Below are 26,440 nucleotides of genomic sequence, written 5' to 3'. Positions count from 1 at the left end.
AAGTGCTACCCACAATGCAACGCTTCAGAAATCGACGTTAGCCTCGGAGCATGGACGCACAATGCTGAATTACTGTGCCTAGTGTGGCCGCATGAAATCGAAATTATAATATCAGTTTTATAAAACCGATTTTAGCAAATTCGATTTTATCCCATAGTGTAGACGTGGCCTAACAGGGCTACCCCTCTGATACTATCTGTATGTAGCCTCTGAATATTCAGGAAATTATATTCTCCTTCGGTGAGACTCTGTCTGTTTTGTGTAGAGGATTGCTGAGTAGCTGGCAGATCTATGCATAGTTATTTAGTTGTGATTTCGTCAGTAAGCTTTCTTTTTACTTGCCCCATATCACCAGGCTAGAACTCTTAATCAGCATTTCCAGCCTGATCTCTGTTCATTTGTGAAACAGTTAAAAAGTTAAATTCTGGACCTGATAGATCTTTAAACCCTAGCTACCTTTCTTAGTTTATATTTTATTTAATTTCAGATTGAAACATTTCGTGCAAAGCTTTTCTCTTTGAAATTAGTTAACATTTCTGATGAGAATCAACATTTTAGCTCAGAGAGAATGTATCTGTGAAATTCTCACAGTACTTAAAAAATGAAAATTTAAACCAATTATAGCAATTTATTTTAAAATACTTGATTAGGGTGCTGGTGTTTTTTTTAAATAAACGTGAATACCCCTTACATAGCACGGTGAAAGGGCAGTGCAAGATTCGATCCTTCTAATACATACAGCTGCGAGATGAGAAATGGGGATAATTAATACTTAAGATACCGTAACTAGGGCCCCATCCTTCCCCGTGGTAGTTTTCTCATCACTGATTCTCAAGGGGAGCAGGATCAGGATCAGGATCAGGATCAGACTGTGGTAGAGAGAGGAGGCGATTTGCCCAAAGCCAGAGGGACACTGGCAGGCAGAGCGATGGTTAGTGTTGTAAACGCTTTTCTGCCCCTTACAACAACCCCCCGGAGGCGGTGGGCTCCCTGGTGGAGATAAGATCGTTGTTATTTTCCTTTCCTCTGGAAATCGGGACGCTGGAGAGCAGCCCAGGTGTTGTGGGGGAGTTAGAGCAGGGCTAAGCTAGCATAGCCACAAGTGCCTTGCGAGGCTTGGACCATGGCTGGGGGTGTCAGGCGGGCTCGGAAGTAGGTGAGGCTCAGGCGTTTTGCAGGGGGACCCCGGAGTATCTGGTCTCTCCCCCCGCTGCCCGCCAACTCTGTGTACAGCTCCCCAGTTGGGCTGAGCCGGCTGGGTGGGAGTTGCAAACACGAACGGTTCCAGCCGGGAGGGAGAGCTGAGCCATGCGCGGGGCTGCGCGTTGCATAATCCAGTGTCGCTTTGTTTTGGGCTGTGTTGCTTCGCGGCGAGAACTAGAGGCTGGGCGCCGGGACGCGCAGCCCCCTGCAGCAGGTCAGAAAAGGGAGCGGATCCGCTCTGTCGGTCCGTCCTCTGGGTGTTGGGGGGACCCAAGCAGCAGCAGCCTCCTGGGGTCCTGACTTGGCCGCGCTTGGCAGCCCCTTTACACCGCCGCTCCTCCCTACTCTCGTGCCGCCGTGCGGGGTGACGGGGCTGCTGGGGCAGGCTCAGCTGAGCCGCCGCTGGGCTGGCCTCGCCTTTCCTTTCCTTTTCACGCTGCAGCTGCCGTGTCTCCGGCTCCCGGTGGGGGCGCGAGGGGAATCCAGGTCACATCCAGAGACAGCGACCGGCTCGAGGAGTGACACTGACTCAGGAGTTGGGGACCAGGCGGGGAAGGAGTCTGTGTGTGTGTTTTGTGGGGGAAGAGGGGGAGAGTGCGCCTTAAAACATGACACATTTTATAAGCTAAGGAATGAAATAGCTGAGAAGGAAACCCTGATCTCTGGGTAAGTGATTTCCTAGCTCTCTCGATCCTGCGTGGGGGAAAATACAAATATATATTAACTGGGGACATGGACAAGACTTTACGTCGGTGCTTGGCTAAGGGCACAGCTGTAGACAGATGTTACGGACGCTAAATGGTTGTATTAAGGATATTTTTAGAACCCGAGTCAATTAAGTCTTATTAAATTACAACAGGCTCCCAGGTATTGCAGTTAGGTTTCAAAGGCAGGGGAAGTCCCTGCATGGGATTTTAAGATCATATTTTTCAAGTAATAATTTCTGTTGTGGAGGGAGTGTGTAATAAGGATAGTTTTCATTACCTCGCAGCTACTGTGTTTAGCCTTGATCCGTGGGAAAGGCAACAGCCGCGTGAGTGCGCCTCTTATACAGTTAATGGTGATTCCCGCCGCCCCCCCCCCCAGCCTTGGGATTATATCATCATGGTATATGGTGGTTTTGTTTTTAATATTTAAAGAGGGTGATGGCTCCGCACAGCCTGTGCCGAGTTGTTGACAAAATTTATTGTAAAATATCTTTGGCATCATTACCGGTGCGATGCTGGTACAGAGTGGAAGTTTCCATGATGAGTAAGTTATGTGACGGGGTATTCTAAAGATATTTGTAGCCACTCATATGAAACGTATTAAGGGATCGGGCAGGGACCAGGCGGTGCATTATTGTGAGTGGGAGAAGCTCATTTAATTGCAGCATCTACATTTTAAGTATAAATTTAATGCGACAGTTGGCAATTCATGCAAACCAAAAGTGTGTTGGGGACTTCTAGCCATACTCTCTCTCTCCCTCTCTCTGTGTGTATCAGCATAAATTGTTGATGAAGAACAGGAATATTCCCTCACTACATGTAAAAACTTTTTAGTTATTCTCCAGCTTGGGAGAAAAGGAGGGAGAAGAAAAATCAATGAAGTTTAAAAAAAATCTCAAAAGTTTGTTATACTTTGTATCTACTACAACAGGATTTGAGTTCTGTTTTGTTTGGAAGGAAATAAGGGGATAAAACCCGAACAAAGCTCTCTGGTGTGGAGCAGGATGCCCTGGAGCCAGAATCTTGCTTGTTAATAGCAGGGTGTGGCTAGTCAGGGAGGCCCTTCTAAAAGGTGGGGATTTCGGCAGGTCAGCCCCACTTCAGGGTTTCATTTTCTGCATTTGGTGTTTCTTTGTTACTATAAAAACAGAGGGGTATGAACAGAAAAGCAGAGTGGATATAAAAGCAAGATACAGGGTTGAATAAATAGGCTGAGGCTTTGAAAAGGATCTATGAAAGGCTAATGACATCTTTGTGGAGATCATATACCTCAGTGCTGCATCTAGGTCTCTGAGAGATCTAATTCCCCCACCCAGGCAGTGTGGTCCTTTAAGTAGGATCTCCACTGTGAGGGAAGGAGCGGGCATGGAAATAGATGGGAATATAATTTTTTTCATCCTGATCTGCACTGAGTTGGCAGAGGATTAAGGTGTAGATACATTGTCTCCCTTGGCTTGACCCTCTCCCTGCCTGTATCCCAGCCCCCCTGGTGCTCCTCGTATGATCTGGAGGAAGACAGGAAATGTTGCTGGAGAGGCAGCTGAACACCCGCACCTATCATTCTGCATAGCATGGGGCAATCTGTGTGTGGAGTGCCCTTTCTACATTCAAATCTAGATGATACAGTTAGGTTCTAAATTTGGAAAACCTCAATTTGTTGTATGCTCTGCCATCAGACCAGGTGTTTAAGGACCCACCAAAAATATATTTGTATATTTCTATAATTTTTTTCCTTCTGCCTTCTTTCCTAGTTTTGCAACTGACCACATATCCAACTCTCTTCCATTTGGGTTCCAATCCCACAAACAGATGTGCTAGCGTAAACATTTAGGCCCACGTCAGTAGAACTCTGTATGGTTAGAAATATAGTCATCATATCTGTTTACTGACTTAACACCTTAGTTTGTATCCTCTTTCAGATAGACTCTTACTTCTGTGTATTCTACAGTGCTGAGTATGTCATGTCATTATGTCATACACAAATAATACGCTTATTACAAAAGCCTTTGTTATGCATTCAAGCAGCAGAACATGTAACTCGGTATAAGAATATTTGGTATGTTTTCGAGACTGTTGTTCTACTAGTTGCATGTTGCCGAAAGGGACATTTTGAATAATAATTATTGAGGTTTACATAAACTGTCTCTTTCATGTGTGTGTTTCTATTGCTCATCAGGACTTCTTTATGTTAAAATCCTTTTGGATTAGGGAATAAAAATTAGGTGAAAAGATTGGGGGAAGAGTCAGTCCTCTTGTTGTTCCTTCCAATTTTTTGTTATACCGCCAAGAAGCATCTGACACACTGAATCTTGTTCAATTGCTATTGTAAGAAAAGATGATGGGTGCTTTTTAAATTATAAGTGACTGATTCTGAGCATTCTAATTATAAAGACCTATCTAATTTTACTTTAGTGGCTCACTGTAGATTATTAGGAAATCTTGTGTGGTCACCCTGCCATTTAGAATCAAATATTACAAATTAGCTTAGCTGGATCCTCAGAAATGGTCAGTGAGCTGTAACACCCTGGATCCAAATTCTCAAGAATACTAAGTAATAGAAGCACAATTTACAATCATTTGTTTTGTTTTTTGCCTTTTTACAGCCAACAGCAGTAAATAGACTAAGGGAAATTTTCATCATTAGAATGACAACATATTTTGGGCCAGATCCTCAACCACATTTGGGCATTTAACTCCCATTGACTTCAATGGGAGGTGCCCAAATACCTTTGAGAATCTAGGGCATTGTCACCAACACAGATGTACATATCTAAATATTGCTGTACTGAACTATGAAGGAAGCTAATAGGAACTCCTGTACTTAGGTTGCCTAACTTTCTATTATAAAGGATTCTTGTGATCTTTTCTTTTGATGAGGTCTCATCCCTTCATTGTTTGCCGTAATTCTTGATATTTGGCAGGGGGACTCTCTGGATACAGAAGTGCCTTTTCTTTGTCAAATGAATTTCCACTGAGTTTTCGTTAAAGTATAAAGAGTTAAAATCTTTAAGAGTAAATCTGACTTTTCCTAACTTTGGACTGCTTGACTTTGCAACCTAAATATTTTTTTAATGTAATGTTTTGTGTTCAAGATGAGTATGTGATTAGTAAATAGCAAGATGTCTTCTGTGAGTGTGTGTGTGTGAGAGAGAGAGAGAGATTAACCCCAATCCTCAGAAATGTGCACAGAAGTCAATATTACTGTATTCTGGGCAGTTATATTGAACCATTTTTTAAATGTCTATGTTAGCAAAATGAAGTCACACAATAGAAACTTTGGGCCAGTTGAGCCCTGCAGAAAATAAGCAGGTGTGACACTACTGATTTCAGTGGAGTTGTGCCCATTTACATCAGCATTGACTTTAGCTTTTTATTTCTGCCCTCTAGTCTAAAAGCAAATGATCTGAAAAGTCTGTTCTGGAGACAGTCATGTTGGCAGTTTTGAGAGTTATCAATGGCATTAGTTCTACTGCATGTACAGCTAATAATTAGTTGTATACAAAAGTAACAGAGTCCATTTTTTAAAAATGGAAAAATAAATAAAAGCATAGCTACAACTATTAACCACTGGAATGGGTTACCTAGGAGGTGGTGGAATCTCCTTCCTTAGAGGTTTTTATGGTCAGGCTTGACAAAGCCCTGCCTGGGGTGATTTAGTTGGGGATTGGTCCTGCTTTGAGCAGGGGGTTGAACTAGGTGACCTCCTGAGGTCCCTTCCAACCATGATATTCAATGATTCTAAGAGTGTTCTACAATTATGGGATAAACTAGCTTCCTATAACCCAATGGTGTGTGTGAAATTGCAGGCAAGACATAATGTATATCCTGAAGTAACTCTGAATGCATAGTTAGCTACAGTGCAGAGCCTTAATCAATTTCACACACAAAATAAAATTTCTATTATTATAGAGGTAGGGTATATGGATAAAAGCAGTGTGATGTTTCTGGATCATAAAGTTGTCCTGTGTATTCAGGTGAATCTAAACCAATACAGTAGGGTTTTGTTTTCTACTGAGTGGAGTAAAGTAATCAATTGTCTTAAGAGTCAAGCTATGTAAAAGATAAGTAGAAAGAAGGATGTGAATATGTAGTCAAAATGCAAAATTTCCATTTGTTTCATGAATAAAGAGTAATAGTCTTTATAGAATCAAGTTACATGGATGAAATACATTTGTTTAAAAATCATGGATTAAAGATAATTGATTCTGATAGTTTTTTTTGTTAAACAATCTATCCCCATTACTGGCATAACATAAGTGACCTTTCAGTGCAGTCCAGATTTCTTTGTAGAAAAGAATAGTGCTATAAATGAACTGTGATACACAGATTTCATTATAGAGCACTTGGTCACGTACAACAATAACTCCATTTGACCCTGTAATATGCTTCAGTGTCAACTTGGTACTATTCAAAAAGGAGTAATTGAGGAAAGAGGAAAATATTGGTGAACTAGCTTCTAGCTTCGATTTAGAACTGGATCACCTTGATGAACTATAAAGCAAGTGCAAACTTTTAGATAATTGTATGTACTTAGTTAAGAATTTTAAAAAAGATTTTCACAGCGCACAAGTGTTTCTCTAGGCAAGAGCAGCATCTTGCAACACAATTCCAAACTCCCCCCATCTTCCTTCTTGACACTTCATAGATTCCAAGGCCAGAATGAACTACTGTGATGATCTAGTATAATGCGGGCCACAGAACTTCCCCCAAATAATTCCTAGAGCATCTCTCTCTCTCTCTCTCTCTTCCCTCGCCCCCCTTCTTATTTTAAAAAAAATTGTCAGTGATGGAGAATCTGTCATGACCCTTGGCAAATTGTTCCCATCGTTAATTACCCTCACTTTAAAAATGTATGCCTTTATTTCCAGTCTGAATGTATCTAGCTTCAACTTCTGGCCACTGGACTGTACTATACTTTTCTCTGCTAGATTGAAGAGCCCTATGTAGATACTTATAGACTGTAATCAAGTCACCCCTTAATCTTTTCTTTGTTAGGAAAAATAGACTGTGTTTTTTGAGTCTTTTGTTATAAGGCATATTTTCTAATCCTTTAATCATTCCTGTGTATCTTCTCTCGTCCCTCTCCAATTTATCAACATTCCTCTTGAACTATGGACACCAGAACTGGACACAGTATTCCAGCAGCTGTCATACTATTGCCAAATTTAGAGGTAAAATAACCTCTCTACTCTTACTTGATAGTCTCCTATGCGTGCATCCCAGGATTGCATTAGCTCTTTTGGCACAGTGTCACACCGGGAGCTTATGTTCAGCTGATTATCCACCACACACTCCCAATCCATTTTTTTTTCTTCCAAGAGTCACTATTTCCTGGGATGGAGTCCCTCGTCTTGGAAGTATTGCTTAGATGTGTACAGTTACACTTAGTCATATTAAAATGCACATTGTTTGCTTTGAATCAGTGACTTGTCCCCTTCATTATTTATCACTCCTCCAATTTTTGTGTCATCTGCAAACTTTATAAGTGATGATTTTATGTTTTCTTACAGGTCACTGATAAAAATGTTAAATAGCATAAGGCCAAGAACTGGTCCCTGCAGGACCCAATTGCAAACACACTCACTGAGTGATGATTCTCCATTTACAATTATATTTTGGTACCCATCAATCAATCAATCAATTAGTTTTTAATCTATTTAATGTACTCCATATTTATTTTATATCATTCTAGCTTTTTAATCAAAATGTTATGTGGTACCAAGGCAAATGCCTTTACAGAAGTATATTACATCAGCACTATTACCTTTATCAACCAAACTTTGTAATCGCATTTTTAAATAAAGATATCACCTTAGTCTGACAGGATATATTTTCTATAAACCCATGTTTATTTGCATTAATTAAATTACCCTCCTTATCTCACCTGGAATGAATGTCAGACTGAGAAGCTTGTAATTACCTGAGTCATTCTGTTTACCCTTTTTAAAAACCGGTACATTAGCTTTCATTCAGTCTTCTGGAACTTCCCTTGTGCTCCAAGACTTGTTGAAAATCAACATTAACAGTCCAGTGAGCACCTCAGCCTTCTCTTTTAAAACTCTTGGGTGCAAATTATCTGGACCTGTAACTTAAACAGAAGCTGCAAAGGTAGATATCTTTAACATCATCCAGAGATCCTGGTTGAATGGAAAGAGTGTTATCGCCATCTATTTTTATTTCCCGAAGTACAGAACAGAAATATTAATTGAACACTTCTGCCTTTTCTGCATCATCACTGATAATTCTACCATTTCCATCTAGTAGTGGATCAATACCATTGTCAAGCCTTATATTTGTCTCCCCTCTTTACAGCTGTAGAATACTCCTGGATTCTGTGCTTTGTTTTTCCTCCCACATCTTCTATGTCTACAAATCTGTATATGTCCACTTTTGCTATCCCTGCATCTTGTCCTCCTTAGTATGTTACTGATTTTACCCCAACTCTGCTGATATCCAATGAATTTACAGTATCTCTTCTTGCCTAGAATATTCTAACTCCTTTCCCTCTGGTTTATTCAAGCCAGTTCTCCAGACTTCAGACTGTGCAGAAGGCTGTTTACCTTCTTAGCCCTACAAAGAAGTGTGACATTGTCATACCCGTCTTAAAATAATTCTTCCAAATCTTCTTTCATTTTAGGATCTAGTTCAAAATTTAGAACTATCCATGGATTTGTTCCAGCTTACTTCACAGATCTCTGCTTATCTAGTGTTCACTTCCCCTCTGGCCCTTCACATGATGTCACCACTCTTACTTCGAGAGCCTTCTCCCCTGCAACTCTTGCCATTGGGGATAGCTTTCATGCAGCCCTCTGCTTCCTTGATTTACCATGTGTTTCAAGTTTCATCTGAAAAAACATCTTCTTTCCCTGACCCATCATTTCATGTTCCCTCTGCCTTAATTTTTTAAATGTTGACACTACAGTTTGGGGGATGCATTTTGTATGAAAGCTGCTACTTAAATAAAATTTTATTGTATTCTATATAGGTTCTTAATACTGTACTCACCATGATAGTATCAGACCACCTTTCAGGAGTGTGTTAAGCAGCATGACTAAGCATCTGTCATGCTATTTGTTCTCTCAACCCTTCCTCGTAGGGAGAAGCATGTGCAATAGGATATCTTAGATTGGTAGTATGTGGGTTTTTTGTGTTTTTTAAATATTAATATGCCTATTGCTATATGCTTTTGGTAGAGAAGGCAAGGTCAAAGAAATGTGCTTCACACTTGGAGCGGAAAGTGATGAAGTTTGTTGTGGCCCTTTTATTCCTGGGGGAGTTCATTTCAGTCTTGGACTGTCACTACTTGTAGTGAATTCCATTGTGCCAGAAGAGTGTAGTTGTTGACTGTAGTCTTTGTGCCAAAGCTTTAGATGATCTTTTAGCTATCCTGTGCTCTGGCCATGGAGTGCTTTGAAGAAAAGGACTGAAATCTTGAACTTGATTCAAAATTCTATGGGAAGCCAGCATAGAGAGCAGAAGATAGGTTTGATGTGTTCGTGGGAGCCTTGTAGTGAGATGGCCTGGTTCCCAGGTGCCCCGGAGGGCGAAAAGCCCAGCCAGAAGCCAGACTGGGTGGAGCTATGGGGCCCTGAGCCCACTCTGCAAGAGGTCAGGCGCCGACCCAGAAGTACAAAGGAGGGCCGTCCGAGCTCAGTGAGGGACCAGCTGTCAGAAAGGCTGGACGCCCACGACCGAGCTCCCGCTGGGGAGGCAGCAGAAGGCCGCGGCCGACCCAGCCTCCCCCTCGCTCGTTACCTGGAGGAGGACTGGCCGACCCTGCCTCGCTTCCGTTACTCGGAGAAGGAGCCGAGCCTGCCGGTGGCCACCTACCCCAAGGACCCGCCGAGTCCGCCCGGAGACACTTGCCTTGCGGAGCCGATGGTGGTTGGCACCACAACGAATCAGGTACCCAGTGAGGGGGTAGCCGACCTCAGTCTGGCTGCGCCACTACCAGAGCCAATGTCAGTGTGTTGCGACCAGGATCCCCACTGACACAGCAGCAGATTGCCTGCCACTGTTAGGGTCCTGGGCTGGGACGCAGTGGAGTGGGAGGGCCTGCATCCCCCGCTGCCACCCTTCCAGGGGTGGCAGACTCCCCCTCTCCCTGGCTTGAGGGGGCCTTTCTTACAGACTTGAATTGCTTGGTCAGCCCCTGCCTGAGGGTCTGAGCTCTGTATCTGTGTTTGTTGCCCCGCCCTGAGCCAGGGCTTGGGCTTTATAGATTTATAGACTGAACTGCTCGCTGTGTAGTGAGGTGGCCTGGTTCCCAGGCGCACCGGAGGGCGAAGAGTGACCCCTCACCTGACAGGGGACCCCTTGCAAGCCTCTGTTGCTGAGGAGACTTGCTTCAGAGTTCTGTACTACTTGGAGCTGAATGTGTCAGGCCCAGGTATATTGCATTGCTGTAATCCAGCCGAGAGGTGACAAAAGCATGATAACTGAGGCCAAGTCTTCATTCACCAGAATGGGATGGAGTTTACTAGCCAAATGGATATGGTAGAAAGCAGCATTTGTGAGCAGCCCTATGTGGGAGCTTAGCATCAGCAAGGAATCCAAGAGTACTCCTAGACTATGGATGGAATTGACCAATTGTGAATGTCTCTCTTCAACCAATGAAGACTGTACTGTGGCTGCAAGCTCTTCAAAGCACTTTCCTAAACCTACCAGCCTCATCTGTCTTGTTAAGGTTCAGCTTCCGCCAGCTGTTCCTCATCCACGAACTGATCTCATCCAAGCACTGGACCATTTGCGTGGTTGTGTGTGGTAAAGAATATAGAGTACTGTACCATCTGCATGCTGCTGATGCTTGAGTTTATGTGGTCTGACCAATTCACCTAGTGGTTGCATGTAGATATTATAAAGGAACAGAGAGAATTGATCCATGTGGAACTCCACAGGTGAAGGGTAGAGGTGCAGTTTCCCTGTCACTACTCATTGGGTACATCCTTCCAGGAAGGACTCAAACTCACTCATTACCCGGGATTCCTGCCATCTCTCTTGGGTGAGACAGTAGAATCTTGTGATGAATAGTGCAGAATGCTACTGGAGGATGAGAAATGATGTCTGTGTTCTATCCATTGACAAATGGAGATCATCCATTAGTGGCACTAAGGCAGTTTCAGTTTTGTGTCCTGGCCTGAGTCCAGATTGTGCTGGGTCTAGAATGTCAGCTTCAGTAAGCTGAGTTTGTAACTGACTGATCTTCTAGATTCTCTGTTAATTTGCACAGGAATGGGAGGTTTTACACTGGTGATAGTTGGCTAGAACTGAAAGGTCCAGGGTGGGTTTATCCAGTATTACTTCAGCTATTGCGCACTCAAAAGTTAGGCAATGCCAGATTCAGGTTGTCTTTGTAACCATTTATTTATTTATTTATTTATTTATTATTACTATTATTTCTTTGTATTTCTCTAGCACCTAGGTTCCCCAGTCATGGATCAGGAGAACGTTGTGCTAGGCACTGTACAAACAGAACAAAAAGACAGTCCCTGTGCCAAAGAGCTTACAATCTAAGTATAAGACAAGGAACAACAGATGGATGCAGACAGACTGACGGGGAATACGAGGAAACAATGAGACAATATTGCTATGGCCTCAGCACACCAGTAGCCTAACTGTTGTCAAGTTTTTTGTAGGCATCATGGTTTTAAGGAGGGATTTGAAAGACAATGACAGAGTTTTGCTGATATTTCTGGGAGGTTCTCCCAGGCCTGGGGAGCAGCATGGCAGAAAGCACAAAGCACATTGTTTGAAAATGTAACACGTGGACAAGGGAGGCTGCCATTAGGGCTGATTAAAAGAGGGAGCTGACCTTTCGATACCGAATGAGAGATGATAGGGAGGGAGGGTATAGGTCGTGAAGGGACTTGAGCGTGAAGACAATTATGAGTGCATATGCACTCTGATAGTCTTTAATTGCAGAATCATACTATTTTTCCACAGGACGTCTGCCTCATTCAGTGCACAGGATAGACAGTGCTCACTTAATGAGCAACTGTTCAATATTTTGTTTTCTCCTCATTGTTCAGTGCATGGCCTCAGGCCTTATTTACTGTACACTAGTCAAACCCTGCTCTGAAGAAATTAATTTATTTCCTCGTGGACTTTTCAGTAGTGCTCATCACTGTAGTAACTGAGTGCTTCACAAACATTAACTAATTTATCTTTACAACATTCCTGTGAGGTGGGGATGTGGCAATACCCCTCCCTCCATTTACATGTGTGGAGCAGAGGCATGGAAAGTAAGGTCAGAAATGTCTGCTAATTTGGGGTTTTAAACTTTGAGATTATTAGGACCTGATTTTTCAGAGTACCTAGCATTATGTAGCACTTTATATATTCAAGCAGAGCTCCCATTAATTTCTATTACAACTGTGAGTGCTCAGTACTTCTGCAAACCAGACCCAAAGTTATCATGTTGGGCACCCAGACAGTGAGGAATACACAACTAGTGATCTTCTGTGACAAGTTTGGCTTAAGTGACTTGACTAGCATCACACAGGAACTCTGTGGCAGAGTCAGGGATAGAATCCAGTTTTCCAGAATAGTATTCAACTGCCTTAACCATGAGACCATCTTTTCTCTTCCTGAAAACGCTTGTCTCATTCAGTACACACCTATGAACTTCTGCAGTAACTGAGGCAGTGGTCCTACAGACAACAGGCTCTTTCACTATACAACCCTCAGAAAACTCCAGAGACAGGGATGAGAAGCCTGAGTGGAATCTGAGACTGTGTAAACAAAGAAAATGGGACTGGAACAAGGAGCCAGGGGTGGGGAAGGAACAAGGACTGGTTGCAGGGGACAGAGCAGAAAGGATCAAGCTTGGGTGGAACAGACAGAGGAGTCTGTGCAGCTTAGAGCACATTCCCCTCTAGAGCCTAAAATGTAACTCAGGATTCACTGTGGCAAAAATAGTATGTGATTGTGTAATTGAAGCCTGGCTCATATTGCATGTGCACAACAGGGCTGAATTAGGGTTTCACAAGCAATCTTATTTGTCATTTTCTTTTCAGTTCTTGACACTGCAACTTTACACACACAAAAATGTTAAAAGAATATTAATTTCCAAGGTTATAAAAAAAGCAAGCTGAAAAAACAAATGCCATCTTGTGACGACATATTAACACCCACATGGATCACCAGAGGGTTGGAACCTGTAGATCCAGTGCGCAGACCATTGCCACTTGGGCTAACAGAGTAAATGATAGCAATAGTAGGTTGGCATCTTCTGTGTGGACCAGAACTGGAGTGGAATGAGGCACATATGCTGCCAATGGTTTTTATGGACACAGTCACTGACAGCAGAGGAGTGATGAGACGTGGTAATCTTGGATTATGTTTCAGGCTCTGGAGGGGAAGGTGTTCTAACATGCACAGACTCTTCTCTCCGTTCCACACAAGCTTGCCCCTTTTTACCCTGTCCCCTTCAATCTGTCCTTGTTCCTTCCCCACCAACAACTTCTTGTTCCAATCCCATTTTCCTTGCCTACACAGTTCCAGACTCCACTCGGGCTTCTCATCGCTGCCTCTTTCAGTGGACTTACTGAGTTTACACCAATGTAACAAAGAGCAAAAGTTGCCACATCACATTATGAAAAATGTTTTTCAGTTTTAAAGTATGTTAGGACTGAATGAAATGGAGACAAATCAAGAGAAGGCAGTTTAGGAGACAAAACATTTTGAATGCCATATAATAGAAGTGTTTGTGTTTAAAAGGTGTGCTGTAAAAATTAATAGAATTTGTGTAACTTATCGAGTAACTTACCATTATTTACTTTATAAAAGTTTGATATGTTAAAATGTTTGTTTGTGTGTAATAAATTAATTGTCAATTAGATATGTAAACAGGTGTTTGATTTTTAAATTACCTCCAGAACATTAACATTCAAAACACATCCTTGTTTTTCTTAACCAATATGGGAGTGTTACTATGTTGGAAAGACTAATTTTGTTCCCAACGATAATGGCAGTAAAATTAAATAAATGAATCGATGGCGCAAGAAACATATTTAAAATAAGCAACAGTCACAGCTCCAGACCTATCAGATCAAACCTATAATCTGGGTGCCATACATTTTTGCTTTCTAATGGGTTTCCCAATGCATCTTGTTTTATCCAATCTGTGTTTCTTTAAGCTCAGTTCCTGCGAGTTGCTTTGCATGGGTGGAACACCCCACATCTGTGCACAGTTCCATTGAAGTCAGCAGTGCTTTAGTGGGCACAGGAGGTGCACCAGCATGAAGTAGTGTGCCTTACATTGTGAGCACAGCAGGCCAGGTATTTCTTGTCCTGTACAGTATCAAGCAAACCAGTGCTTAAGAAATAATATTGAATTCTTGCAGTGTTAGCTGTATGTCTACCTACTCCAAAAAAAGTTTGCAAATTAGAATTTTGAAAACTCAGACCTTAGAGAGAGAGAGAGTGTGTGTGTGTGTGTGTGTGTGTGTGTGTGAATTTTTTTCTAAGCTCTAAAATCTAAACTTGATAAGAATAGCATCCATGAAGAATTTGAGAGCTCTATCAGTGCAGACGTTTTCAAGCTAACAATATGACTGAAATTGTCCGACACTTCTATGGAAAACAGGAGCTGTGATTCCAGTTTCACAACGTGTGTGATGATGTGGAAGAAGTGCTATGTGGATAAAGGTGGGAGGAAAATTGCACAGTGATATGTGACTAATGCAAGGCTCACCTATCTTCCCACCTGAATAGTAGGGTTAATCAGGGGAAGACAGGTTGATGTGCCAGAGCTTGATACAGTATAGTTGAGAAACTTATTCACGTTGCATCTTTGGAGGATTTGGAGACTGTCTGAAGTGGGAAAGCCTTTTAGGAATCTCTTGTTTGATTTATGCCTTTTTGATTTTTCAAATGGATTTTTTTTTAATTTAGAGCTTTATAATTGAGCCTAGAAAACATGATAGAGGCACAGGGAAATAAAGCAATCGCAGTGTTAATCCCTCCCTTGACAATATTAGAATGGCATTCTCGAACTCCCAAGAGGATGTGTGATGGATAAATGCCAGCTGACTTTGAGATATCACTGAGTTCTCTGATTATAAATAGTTGGAAGATAATTTCTTCAAGCAAGTTCCTAATAATGCTATTAATAACAAATAATCATTCTAGTGACTGAGAGATGAGCTTATTCTCATTTCAATGCTAAAGATCAGTTAGAGTAAATATTTAAAAGGACAGTGTGAATTTAAATGTGGTCCAAAATTGAAATATTAGGAGAAAATAGTTTTTAAATGCTTCCAATATCAATTTTTAAAATTCATTTGAAAAATACTTGTTTTTAAATAAAAAAAAAAAAAAACATTTCCCAGCAATGTTAGAAACTCAAAGAATGCTGCACTGAGAACCTGAAAGTGAAAGTCGTTTCACAGGATACGTCTACACTACGCGTCCCTGGCATCATAGTTGTGTAGGGTATGTGTAGCTACACAGAGCAGTGAAAAGCAAGCTGTGTCTGCACCGTGGTGTGTGGCTGTACATCAGTGAAAGGCCCTGGTAGGGAAGAAGCAGCAGGGAAAGGCTAAGCTGGGGGGCCCAGTGAAGGCACTGTGGATGGGAAGGCATGGTTAAGTGAGTAGAGAGCCATGTAAGGTATGCCCTCACCATTCAGGTATGCCATTATCGTACTTGCCTGACCTTTGCATCACTGCCTACACTGGTATGTCATAGCCAGGTATCTACTCCACACTGCCTAAAGAAGCATGGAATATAGACGTACTTACTGTTTTTTATTGTTTGAGCTGGGATAAATGGGGGGAGGGATAAAAAGGATATATGGAGCAAAAATAGTAACAAATTGCCTGTTGACAGTCATTGATGTTTAACAGTTTTAAGGGTTTACCAGTATTGTATGTCAAGTTATTTGTTTACAACATTTTTAAGATGACAGTGTCATTTTACTTACAATCTAAGTTGTAAACTGACAATGTCCTTTTAATAATAATTTAGATGGGTTAATTAGAAAAAAATATGCCAAGATGATATATAGACAAGTGTAGCATTAGTTATTTAATCATGACGAAGAGTTAAATGTTTGGATTAAATTGAAAGTGTTTGAGTAAACTGTGTCTTCTAAGTATTTGCTCAGTGGCTAGTACAAGGGGCCCTAATTGTGGCGGGCGGCATACTATGGTAAGATAAATATTTATTAGTAGTAATTCCTTCTCCCCCACAAAAGAAATTGCGCTGACTTAATTTTATAGATTTGCCAAGTACTTTTCATAGCATTCATTTTAATAACAAACCATTGCTCTGTTTTAAACTGAGATAACTTTTGCCATCCTTTGGCTCAACAACAGATGTGTTTGTCAATTTACTTCTTTACCTGACTCAAATACTTTTTTTTTTCTTTTGCTAGTTTTTTTGTAGTTTTCTTTACCCCCTCAAAATTAGAATGTAGTTTTTGATCAGCCAACCCATGTTTTGATCTTCCACCCATGTTTTGGACTTGATTCCTCTTACAAGTGACCTGCCACCGTATCATGCCAACACAGTAGCTGTTTTTACAAAATATAGGATGACTAAGCCTAAAATATTGACATTGGAACTGAGACTTATGTGCATGTTTGTTTTGAATTTCTTCTTGGTCCTCCTCAGACTTTTAATATACCATTTGTTACTGCTGTAATATGGCAATTTTTTTCATGTCATTTGTAACTGTTTTCTTTATTAAAAGTTGGTACAAGTGGCATGTCCTTTTGTGAACCCTTGAATTTTAGTTAATTAGTAATGCTGGTATTTCAAGGAAATAATTGAGTTCTTTTCTTTCTGATGCACATTAATATTTTCTAGCCAACATGAAAATTCTACAAATGTAGCATATGATCACCAGTAATACAGAATACAGTATTTTTAAATGATTACTGTATTTGGTACATTGCATATACTTATCTTTGAGTATTGAGCACCTGATAACAACATTGTTTCTATATTCTTCAGAGATTGTTTGTTTTTGTTTGATTCAGTAATCTTTTTAGTTTCTTCCCAAAATAAATAATTGTTGTTTTTGTTCGTATATATTGTATACACACTTTTTGTGCTCTCATAATACACATGACTTAAGGAAAGTTTTGTTCAGTTTGATTTAAATCTAAAATTCAGGCATGTTTAGCTATCTGGGCCTAGATTTTCCATTACAAGGCAGCTGCTTGGTATTGGTTGCGCTACTGGCAAAATCTGTTCTGAGCCATAGTTTAACAATGCAGGAGAGAATAAGTATTTGGCCTGAACAGAGATACTAAATTGGAGAGAGAAAATTGGAACCAGTAAAGCAGAAGGAAGCTTAAGGGTAATAGTAGAAAGTAAGTAGGGTGATCAGACAGCAAGTGTGAAAAATTGGGACAAGGGGTGGGGGGTAATAGGACTTTATATAAGACAAAGCCCCAAATATTGGGGTCACCCTAAAAGCAAGTTAGACGATGCTTTGTAATAGAGTACACTGACTTTTTTGCTGGTATAATGTATGACTGTATACAATATTGCACAGGGATGTTACAATCAGTCTCTCTCTTTATCTCCCTTCCTCTTTCTGTGGCCCTGCTGTGACCAGTCTTAGAAATGTACTTTCTGCATTCTGAAAAGAGTTACAAAAATAAGGAGACTGGAGAAAATGACATGAGGAAAGACTATAGGGAAGTATATACATCACTATTGGTGAGGGGAGGAGAAGGCAACATTATTATCTGCAAATATTTGAAAGGAACAACACTGAAGGAGGGAAAGGAATTATTCAGCATAATAAAGGTTGATATTAATATCAGTAATCGGATGAAATTAAGAAAGGGGAAAATTTAGTCTGAATGCCAGGAAAATCTTCACGAGAGTGAGATCTATTAAGCTGTGGAAGAGACTTCTAAGAGAAGTGATGGAAAACATTTAAAATTAGACTGAACAAAACACCTGCAACCAAAGCATATGGAATGATATTACACTGGCCTGGAGGTGGGCTAGATAACTTAGCAGGCCTCTTCCATCACTGACATCTTTGCTCCATGAGGTGGCTCTTTAAGAAATATGGTTTGAACTTTAAAACATGCCCAGAGAAGAATCCTCTGTGATGTAATGGCACTGTAGCACTGTGGCAATGAAGCCTTTATGTCAGAAGACTTATTTAAAGGGGGGGAAAAAAAAAAGGAAGGGGGAGTATTAATATTTAAATAATTTTAACTTTCCTATTTAAAAATATATTTTGAGTTCTCTTAACATTACAATACAAAAAAGCTAACAGGGCTCTGATCTAGTTTAAATAGATATAGACCTAAATTTTCAAAACTGGCTAGAGATATTGGGTGCCTCCATTTTTTGTTGCCCAACTTGAGATACCTTCAGGGAGTCTTTTTTTTTTTTCAGGGGGCAGCTGCTCAGCATTTTCAAAAAAGCAAGCTCCTCTAAGATACCTCGAGCTGGATACCCCAAACTGCCAGTCATGTTAGACACTATAGCCTACTTTTTCTAATCACTATTGTATCTGAGTACCAATGCTTGAGTGGTATAGAAATATCATCTATCTAATTAGATATTTCTACATTGTTTATACAGTTATGATAACCATGGTATATAGAGATTTAAAAATAGCTGTTCAAGGTCTAGGGCCTAAAGTGTTATCTCATCAACTTTTACAAGATGACACTAGTGGAATTTAGAAGGGAATGTTAGGATCACATGAAGTTGTTTCTCCCTTGATCAGATGTTGACTTCATCAAATATGTCCTCTGTAATAGCAATATATATGTCCCTTTTTGGTGTTTATGTTCCAAGTTTCACATTGCTTTTCAAGTGACTCTTTAAAAGACCATCATTACGTGTTTGAAACAAGAGGAAGGAAATACAGCGATTAACGTCATGTGAAATGTTCCAGAAAGTTTTTAAACCTCATTAAGTACTCTAACTTCCTCCTTATTTCCCCACAAAAAAATCAGTATTATATTTTTAACTGAAACAGCAGAGTTCTATATAGGAAACTGATTGCCTGATCCAAAGTCCATTGAAGTGATGGGGAAAAAACCAATGCTGTTGACTTGATTGAACTTTGGATCAAGCCCCAAACAATGAGTAAAATGTCTCCCTGTTGCCTTCCATAATATTCATACTGTCACCTGAGTAGACAGGACTAGATTCTGCCTGGCCCATACATGATTAGAGCGGGGGAAGGAGTAACAAAGACTCCTTCACTACCATAAAGTAAGGATCAGCCACAGATGCAATTCCTGGGCTTAGTGGAGCACACAGAGGGAAAGGCCCAATTCAGTTCCTGTTGAAGTCAGTGGGAGCCGTTTCATTAACTACAGCGATGGTCGGATTGGACATTGTGTGTTCCCCTGAGGCAGTATTCCTTTTGAAACAAGGACAGGCCTTTACTCTGGCCTTTGTGAAGTTTGCACAACCTATCCCATACTGATATTAAACAGTGTAAAACAGTTGTACTAATTAACTTGTGGCTGGGGACCAAAGGTGAGTCTTGAGGCCAGGAACATAGCTGATTGAAATTTCTGAACCTCTTCCTCATCTAAATTCAACCTTGGCAAAATATATATAACACAAAACCAAAATATTTCATTTAAAAATATTCTATTTATTGAAAATTTCCAGTGAAACATTAATTAAAAAGAAGTCTTTTAGTTCTATGTCTTTTTTTTACTTTTGGAGTTTTTTGGATTGCAATATTTACTTAGCTTAGCCACCTGATGGAGGTTTTTCAAATTATTTCCATTTTTGAAATAAAAAGGAATCTGTTGTACAAAAATTTTGATTTCAAAAGCAATAAAACAAAATAGTTTAAAAAGAAATTCTCAGGTAAAGTTGAAAAAACAGAAAAAAGTACCACTGTGTAACAGAGCAAAAAATCTGAATTGCCATAATTTCCCCCGTTTTCCTGCCTGCTCTATATCACAACTGGAGACCAGTCTATTTTTGCAAGACATCATCATCTCCCATACCGAGATGACTCCACTACAATATACTTAAACATTTTGGTATTAAAATTTCTATTAAACCTATACAGCTTGCTGTACTGCTTTAGTGTGTTTTTTTTGTTTGTTTGTTTCACTTTCCCTCATTTCTTCCCCTCTTTCTTGTTGCTTTTCCTTGCAACCTCACTTTTACCTCTATCTGTCTTTAAGAATTTGACACATTTGTAAAGAATCAAATATAATTCCGTGATTTCCCAGCCCCCTGTTTGTAGACCTGTAATTTCTTCACCTACTGTTGCAGAATTAGAGATGTGATAAATCCCTGACTCTGTTTAAGGTCCCAGTTCTGCATTGAAATCCATTGACTCCAGGTAGAACTCCAGATTACTGCAGGGGTCTGCACTGTTGGATCCCAGTGCAGTATTTGCTCCTGAACGTGTACACAAATCTATTCACATTTTAAGTAGCATTTGGATTTGCCTACTCAAGAGAGAAAAATCAACATGAAATAGGAATAATATATAAAATGGACTCTTAAAATAACAATACTCAGCTCTTCATCCATAGATCTCAAAATGCATTAAAAAAAAAAAAGTTTATCTTAATTTAAAAGACAGAAATGGTGTGGTTAAATGGCTGCCCAAGGTTGCACAGCAGCTCAGTGGCAGTCAGAAACAGAATCCATATCTCCTTATTACCAGACAAGAGCCTTCTCTGCTGGACTGCATTCCTTCCTTAATATGGGCAATATAGAAACTTAATCAAAATTCTATTCAATATGGCCAGTAATTTCAAGAATGACCATCGGTATTTAGTGCCTGTCTTTTTGGATGGCCAACCTGACTTTCAGAAGGCGGCTGCTCAGTACTTCCTAAAAATTGTCCGTTCCTCCCCCACATAAGATACCTGAAGTTGAGCATCCAAAAATTGAAGTATCCAATATCACTAGTCACTTAAAAAAAAAACTTAGCCTATATGTTAGTACATTAATTACATAAAAATGCCAAATGAATGATAAAACAAACTAGTATAATACAGTAATCTTTAGGGCAAGCATTTTTTTTAAGCCAGCCAAACAAGCAAGGCTATGGCCATGTACATATAACTCTACTGACGTCTGTGGCCGTTGCATTCTTGTACCCTGTAGAATTTGGTGCACAGTCTTTGGCAAAAACCATGCATTTAATTTCCCCCCATCTTGCCATTCCAATAGTTTGATGCAGTCCAAATATCTTTACTATTGAAGATGGTCTGAAGTTCCCTTTGAACCCATCAACTACTTTTCACTCATTTTGGTGGCAGGGGTTAGGGGGACTGTGGCCTGTGGTGACTTCTCCTTTTGAGTTTTGCTCAGTTGTATTGAGGATAATTAAGCATGCTAAAAATGGACACTGTTATTTCATAGAATGGTAGGACTAGAAGGGACCTCGAGAGGTCTTCTAGTCCAGTCTCCTGCACTCAAGGCAGGACTAGGTATTATTTAGACCAGTGGTCTCCAACTTTTTTATGCACAAGATCACTTTTTGTATTTAAGATCACCCCAGGATCTACCCCGTCCCTTCCCCGAGGCCCCACCCCACTCCCTCCATTCCCCCTCCCTCAGTTGCTCACTCTTCACCCCCCCACTCACTTTCATTACTACTTCTGTTTTGCTTACAACACTCCTGCTGATACATGATTCTGGGATGTGCTTTTTTTTTTTTTTTGCGCAACAGAGTTACACTGTTGACTCATTTAACTTGTGATCCACTATGATGCCCTAGATCCGTTTCTGCAATATTTCTTCCTAGGCATTTCCCATTTTGTATGTGTGCAACTAATTGTCTCTTCCTGAGTGGAGTAGAATACTTTGTGTTTGTCCTTATTGAATTTCATTCTGTTTTATTTCAGACCATTTTTCCAGTTTGTCCAGATCATTTTGAATTTTAATCTTATCCTCCAAAGCACTTGCAACTCCTCCCAGATTGGTATCTTCCGCAAACTTTAGAATTTGTTCTGTCTCTCTCTGTTCTACGCAGAGCTGTGTTCCACAGTATTCAGGGGTTTTACGATCCTGCTATGTAGCACCTCAGCTTCCCACATGATGAAACCGTGTGGTTTGCTTGACCTGAGGCCTTAAGCATCCCTTCCATATCTAGGAGAATTTCCCCCAGAGCATTTGTTTCATCATGAAGAGCTGCATCCTTTGTTATGAAATAACCTCTTTTTCTAAGAAGTGATTATATGTGTGTTGGCATAACTTCTCGTCTTTTTTCATAATTGTTCCAGTCTTGTTCGCAACAAGTGAGACCGGCATGTTACAGGGCCTCATTCTCTGCACAAAACCTGATTAATTCCCAGAACAGGTCCAAAATGAGGCAGGATCCTGTGGAAAAAGATAGTATGTGATCATGTAATTAAAGAATTTATGAGAAACTGTAATTTTGACATGTCCTTATTTTTGAGTGCTTGTCTTTCCAACCTTACGTTCTTTAAACAAAGATTGTTTTGGATCTAATAGTATATGATTTGTTGTTGTAACAATTCTGTGTTACAGTTGGAAAGCCTATCAGGGAAATGTTCTCTATACAGTAGAAGTTATTTAAAGTAAACTGTATTTCTATTTTGGCCTGATCTATATCTGTGAACAATTTTAATTGTATTATTGCTTGTAATCTGCAATCTTGAATGGTTTCTTTATGAATAAAATAACAATTTTGTAAAGGTAATACCTAATATTTTCTCTGTCCATTAACATGAAACTGCTCCTGTAACAGTCTCTCAAGCTGCAAAAGACCGTGAATGCATCCATAAAAGCACATTTTTGTGCAAAGCAGTGCAAACCAGCCACTATAGTTAGACACATACTATGTAAATCTGGGTTAAATCAACATTATTAAATGGAAAGAAGAACAATGAAAAAGTTGCACAGTAGTTACTCAAGAGTCCAGAAATACAAAAGTTAAAATTGAATATACAACCTTATCTCTGTCCTTATGTGTATGCAGTATATTGCTGACTTAATTATTTGACTAATAGTATTTGATCACATAATACAGTTTCTTACTGGAGCATGCACTTATCTGGAGTCCCAGCCAGCACATTTAGTTGCAGAACCTTAGTTATGCATTTGTTTCTAGATGGACGACCACAAATTCAAAATCTGTATTGTAATGTGGAGTTAAGGTAGCATGTTTAAGCTTAATATTATATATTTCTTGACTTCTGAGTGCTTAAGGCCAGGATTGTTAAAGTGCCCTAAAGAGGACTGGGTTAATTTGAAAATCCCTGCACAAGTAGGCAATCTTCACATTGCTTTCCCCCCCCCATTTAAAAAAACTGGAAAAATTAAATGCAAAAAAACCTCTCACTGTAATGTCTCCTGTTCTAGAACTAACTATCAACAATCAGCTAAACAAAATGAATGTATAGCTTCATCATTAGTAAATTGCCGATTTGGCAATCACCATTCAGCCAAAAGGTGACTAGTGCCTACATATGACTTCAGTTCACCTTACAGGTATGTAGTTTAAGGCCTGATCTACACTGGGGTGGGGGGAATCGATCTAAGATATGCAACTTCAGCTATGAGAATAGCGTAGCTGAAGTCGATGTATCTTAGATCAAATTAAAATTACTTACTTCGCATCCTCGCAGCACTGGATCGACGGCCATGGCTCCCTTGTTGACTTTGCTTCCGCCTCTCGCACTGCTGGAGTTCAGCAGTTGACAGGAGATTGATCGGGGATCGATTTTTATCACGTCTACACTACATGCGATAAATCAATCCCCAATAGAGCGATGGCTACCTGCCGATCCGGTGGGTAGTGTAGACGTACCCTTAGAAACATATAAGTAGGTTAAGTGTTATCCATCCCATTGCCTGCCCTCCAGCCAACATTGGGTCCTCCTCCCTAATTGTGTTGTTAGAAATGTTTACATGGTGGTGATTTGTTTGTTTAATCTGCTTTAAGGCCTTATAGTTTTATTTTTATTTTTATTTTTAAAAAGCCCCCAAGCCTTAACTGGAAGGATGATGCAGAATTTGGAGGATTGGCCAGGGAATGAAAGACTGCAGGTTAAGATGAAATCTCTAAAAGCAGCAAAGAGTCCTGTGGCACCTTATAGACTAACAGACGTATTGGAGCATGAGCTTTCGTGGGTGAATACCCACTTCGTCGGATGCAAGACGAAGTGGGTATTCACCCACGAAAGCTCACGCTCCAATACATCCGTTAGTCTATAAGGTGCCACAGGACTCTTTGCCGCTTTTACAGATCCAGACTAACACGGCCACCCCTCTGATACTTGATGAAATCTCTGAACAACCCCTGGAAAATTTGACTGCTCTTCTCAAATTTAAAAGAAATCTCCTGTGAATGTTTCATGAAAACATTCTGCATACTCAGAATGTAATTTTCAAATGCTCCTGGCATTGTTAATAGTTTTGTTTGTCAAGCAAAATAGCACTAGTCCTGAAGTTTGAATGATGCTCGTGCTAAGTTTCAGCTTTCAAACTTTAAATCTCTTTTTGGTGTATCTGTGTTGGAAAAGAATGTGGTTAGAATTTTTAAAGTGGAGTAACTATTTTTTCCTCCTTCCCTATAACTCAGAAGTAGCTAAATTGATTTCCCTTAAACTTAAAAAAAACAAACAAACACCACACACCACCTTTGGGCAAAGCCCAGGTTTGGTAAATTTCAGCCCCAAAAGGTGAATATTTCAGAATGTTAAAGTTATGAGAAAATGTGGGATTGTAATAGAAAGTGTTTGCAACGTTTAACGTAGCAGTTGCTTCCATAACAACTACTGTAATATCCTTGTGATGTGGCATAATAGCTAGGTTCACCTTATTTTTTATTTAAAACTATAGACTATTCATACAGATCTCCAGTCTTCTACTCAGAATATCTGGGAGTAAACTGTTCAAAACGTCTTCTGCCTTATGTTGGAATGGATAAAATGAAAGTGTAGTTTGAACACTTGGATCAGTGGTGTGCAACCTGAGGCCCAGAGGCTGCATGTGGTCCGTGAGACTGTGTTTACATTGTCCGTCCACAGGCATGGCTGTCCTCAGCTCCCAGTGGCTGTGGTTTGCCATTCCTGGCCAACAGGAGCTGTGGGAAGCAGCAGCCAGGACATCCTTGCCACCCATGCTACTTCCTGCAGCTCCTGTTGGCCGGGAATGGTGACCCGCGGCCACTGGGAGCTGTGTGTGGCCGTGCCTCCGAATGATCAATGTAAACACTGTCTCACGGCCTGCCAGCGGATTACCCTGATGGGCTGCAGGTTGCCCACCACTGACTTAGATTCTCCCATAGAGAAAGGTATTGAAGCCTTATTGTGGACTTACAATAGTTAGTCTGCACCAGTGATATCAGAAAGAAAATGTATGGGATGAGTTAGTCAGTAATGACTGAGGGGAAGGCATTTCACAGCATTCAGACTGGCTGGAGATGCTGAAGACCCAAAACTTTGCCTCAGGCCTTTAACCCAGCTGTTCATTAATTAGTGGTGAATGTCCGACCTGCAAGTTTATATGTTCATGGTTTGTAATTGTAACAGTGTACTAGAAAACTACCTAATTGTATGTAATGAAAATTACAAGTTACATCCTATGTTATATTTACCATACTGGTCTTTGCACAATAGCCAGTAGGCATGTAGGATTTCAACATTCCATTTTGTTTACAATTATAATTTGGCTATGGAGAGAGAGATGAATAAATTAGTTTGTGCTAAGCTATAATAGTCATGTGCTTGCCATGACACTAGGATAAAAATGCTGTTTCTCCTTGTATATATTTAAGAATCAGAGGGGTAGCCATGTTAGTCTGGATCTGTAAAAGCAGCAGAGAGTCCTGTGGCACCTTATAGACTAACAGACGTATTGGAGCATGAGTTTTCATGGGTGAATACCCACTTCGTCAGATGCATGTAGTGGAAATTTCCAGAGGCAGGTATATATATGCAAGCAAGAATCAGGCAGAGATACAAGGTTAGTTCAATCAGAAGGATGACGGGCCCTCTGTCTAGCAAGTTGAGTGTGGAAAACCGAAGGGGGAGAAACTGCTTGTAGTTGGCTAGCGCAGTTCACAGTTCTTTTGTTTAATCCTGAGCTGATGGTGTCAAAATTTGCAGATGGAACTGAAGCAGCACGTTTCTCTTTCAAGTCTGGTCCTGAAGTTTTTTTGTTGCAGGATGGTACCTTTAAATGTGCTATTGTGCGTCCAGGAGATTGAAGTGTTCTCCTACAGTTTTGTATATTGTCATTCCTAATATCTGATTTGTGTCCATCTATCCTTTCTGTAGGACTGTCCAGTTTGCCGTGACTAGCAGAGGGGCATGCTGGCATGTGGTTGGCCATATTACATTGGTGATCGCAGGTGACTGAACATGATGGTGTGGCTATCTGGTAGGTCCTGTGATGTGTCGTTGGTAGATATGTGGCAGAGTGGCATCAAGGTTTGTTGCATGGTTCCTGATTTAGTACTATAGTGTGGTGCGCGTATTACGTTGGAGAATATGCATCAGGTGCGAGTGTCTGTGGCAAACTGGCCTGTCACCAACCTATGAAAGTGAGGATCATTGTTCAGATGGTTGTAGATTCCTGAATGATGCATC

General features: G+C 40.4%; 1 protein-coding gene across 1 annotated transcript in view; it reads left to right on the top strand.

Moving 5' to 3' along the window:
• The first annotated feature begins 667 nt into the window (after positions 1-667).
• Positions 668-26,440, top strand: part of THRB (thyroid hormone receptor beta) — a 262,087-nt gene continuing 236,314 nt past the window's right edge. Inside the window, exon 1 of the mRNA XM_032781166.2 lies at positions 668-1,417. The gene's annotated coding sequence lies outside the window, so the exon portion shown is untranslated. The remainder of the gene's footprint in view (positions 1,418-26,440) is intronic.

This window comes from Chelonoidis abingdonii, chromosome 2 (genome assembly GCF_003597395.2).
Source record: "Chelonoidis abingdonii isolate Lonesome George chromosome 2, CheloAbing_2.0, whole genome shotgun sequence".
NCBI lineage: Eukaryota > Metazoa > Chordata > Testudines > Testudinidae > Chelonoidis > Chelonoidis abingdonii.
Note: the sequence above shows the minus strand (reverse complement) of the source record. Positions and strands in the feature narration are given on the sequence as shown.